Source organism: Sinocyclocheilus anshuiensis, unplaced genomic scaffold (genome assembly GCF_001515605.1).
Source record: "Sinocyclocheilus anshuiensis isolate Anshui unplaced genomic scaffold, SAMN03320099.WGS_v1.1 scaffold10855, whole genome shotgun sequence".
Classification (NCBI taxonomy): Eukaryota; Metazoa; Chordata; class Actinopteri; order Cypriniformes; family Cyprinidae; genus Sinocyclocheilus; species Sinocyclocheilus anshuiensis.
This window is the reverse complement of record NW_015555073.1, coordinates 26,555-29,291: the sequence shown is the minus strand read 5'-3', so window position 1 is coordinate 29,291 and position 2,737 is coordinate 26,555. Positions and strand designations below refer to the sequence as shown.

The following is a 2,737-nucleotide window of genomic DNA, read 5'->3' as shown; positions in this document are numbered from 1 at the left end:
TGTGTGTGAGTGAGCTGTTCTCCAAACAAACACGTTTTTCAAAATGGAGCTGCTCTCTTATGCTCTGGAATTATTCATGCATTTAGCTACGCTTGGGAATACACACACACTTACACACACACATTTCACGTGTGCATTGCTTAGGAGAAAACAGCCTTTAATAAAGCGACTGAAGGAGAGACAGACAGACGTTTAAAATAATCACTCTTCTACATCACAGCCTCATTATGCTAATAATTCATCAGGAAAGCAGCGGAAATGCTCGCACGTTCTTCTCACAAGAGCAGAAAGGGTTTGAAATCACATCACCATCCGTAATAATGATGCTCTTCTGGAGTGAACAGCAGCCCGGTTCTATGTTTAACGGTATTTTGTGCTCGTTTCAGGACCATGAGTTCTCCAGCGGCGTGTCTCCGGCACAGAACTGTCTGATCGGATGCTGCAACACCAATCTGGAGGAACCCAGAAGTTTCCAGAGTCAGGTGAGAGTCACAAAATACAGCGTGAATATATGACCAGGGCTTAAGGAATAATTGATGAAGAACCACTGAATTATTGAACGTTCAATGACGAATGTTCGGAGTGTATGTTCAAGGCAAGACATCACATGATGGGTAAAAACTGACTAATAAACATCAATATACTTGCCCAGTTGATTGAATACATTAAGAATTGCAAACAATTTTTGTATTACAAGTTTTCTTAAATTATGTTCAAATATGCATTATCTAATTAAATGACTAAGTGCACAGAACAGAAATCCGAAACCTTGTTTGATTTTATTGACATGTTAAAGGTTTTTACAGAAGGAATTTTGGATTTCTATCGCTCTGTAAATCAGAAAATACTTCATCAACAGACTGAAAAAAAAACAACAATTTTGACCATGTTTTAAGCAATAAAGCGTTGTATAAATCAGTGTGAATGATATATTAACAAACCCTTCTATAAAACCTTTCAGAATATGGATATGAATAAAACTGTTAAGTTTGGTGTAAGCGCTGCTGAACTGGAGAAACAAACTATAAATATTGAGAAAATGGCCTTTAAAGATATGTTTAAATTAGATGCAACTAGGTAAAGTGCAAAAATAGATAGAATATAGATAGAATATAGATCTGAATAAAACTGTAAAATTTGGTGTATGTAGAAGTGGAGAAACAAACTCATTTTGGGAAAATGGTTTTTAAAGATATTGAAATCTACTAATGCAAATAGATAAAGTGCAATAACATACTTAAATATTTTGGATGTTTTCTTTCCACTGAAACAACGTTTTGAAAATCCCAAAAGCCCAAAATTAAGCAGTGCACGAAAATGTTTCTTCCTTAAATAGTGTCTTGCCTTAAAAAAAAGTGGTGTAGTGTAGTCAAAATTCAACAGCAACCAATTAATGCAGACCGAATGAATCTAGAAGCTGTGTTCAGTGGCGCGAGTTCAGATCTGAGGGACTGTTGTTGTTCTGGTTCTCATGTGATTCTCTTCATCCGTCACAGACCGAGAGGCGAGGAGTCACATATTATGAAAGTTATGTGTTACCAGGCAACTAGCGATCATAAATACGGCTGAAGACTGAGAGCCACCAGAGTGACTCTTGGGCTCTGATAGACGACCGTTCAATCGATAGAATTCATTCGAATTTAAATGTAACATACCTACGGTATGGTTTCTTTATTACTTGAGATGCGTTCACACTGAGAGTGATTTAATCTGCATTGTGGATTAATAGTCAGCGTTTCTACTCGACTGCAGTATCTAATGTATGCAATGCTATTGGCTGTCGCTTCTCATTTGCATATATAGTTAAGCTCTGTGTAATTTTGTTGCATCGTCAACGGACGCCCATGTCGCTTTAAATTAACTCAACTTTTCGTTGCACATTTCCGTCAGCCATTTAAAGGTACATAATTCTTTTAAAAATACCCCATAAACTTTCTCAAAGTTATAAATGCATGTATATTTAAACTGATAACTCCTGACTGGATGAACCACATATGAGTTTGCTGTTAAAGGGGTCATATGATGCGATTTCAAGTTTTCCTTTCTCTTTGGAGTGTTACAAGCTGTTCGTGAATAGATAAGATCCCTGAAGTTGCAAAGACTAAAGTCTCAAAACCAAAGAGATATTCTTTATCAAAGTTAAGACTCTGCCACGCCCCCCTAAAACGGCTCGTTCTAACACGCCCCCACATATCTACCTCACTATGTGGGAATATTAGCATAATGCGCCCAAATGTGCACGCAAAGAAAGAAGGCGTGGTTTCAGTAACCGCAGTTAGTGTTGAAGCAGCATGTCAGGGAGACGCTGTGTGTTTCTAGGCGAAAGCAAAACACTTTATTTGGCCTTCCGAAGGTAGATGCATTTAGGAATTATATTCTGTTACACCAAATACACAAAATAATGATCTTTAAAAAAGCATCATATGACCCCTTTAAATATGCACAAACCTGTAACAGTATCAATAGTATTGAACCATTTAAAAACCGCCTAGCAACCACCCATTATACGTTTACATTTAGTCATTCAGCAGACGCTTTTATCCAAAGCGACTTACAAATGAGGACAACAGAAGCAATTAAAATCAACAAAAGAGCAATAATATGCAAGTGCTATGACAAGTCTCGGTTAGCCTAACGCTGTACACGTAGCAAGGTTTTTTTGTTTTGTTTTGTTGTTATTAATATGTGACTTTGCATGTGAAAACCCAGCTAAAGTCTTTTTTTTTTTTTTTTATTT

At 36.9% G+C, this 2,737-nt stretch overlaps 1 protein-coding gene across 1 annotated transcript in view; it reads left to right on the top strand.

The window, feature by feature from the left end:
- The window catches only part of LOC107671569 (uncharacterized), a 10,845-nt gene that overhangs the window by 3,909 nt on the left and 4,199 nt on the right, over positions 1-2,737 (top strand). The window contains exon 3 of the mRNA XM_016464487.1: positions 387-482. The gene's annotated coding sequence lies outside the window, so the exon portion shown is untranslated. The remainder of the gene's footprint in view (positions 1-386; positions 483-2,737) is intronic.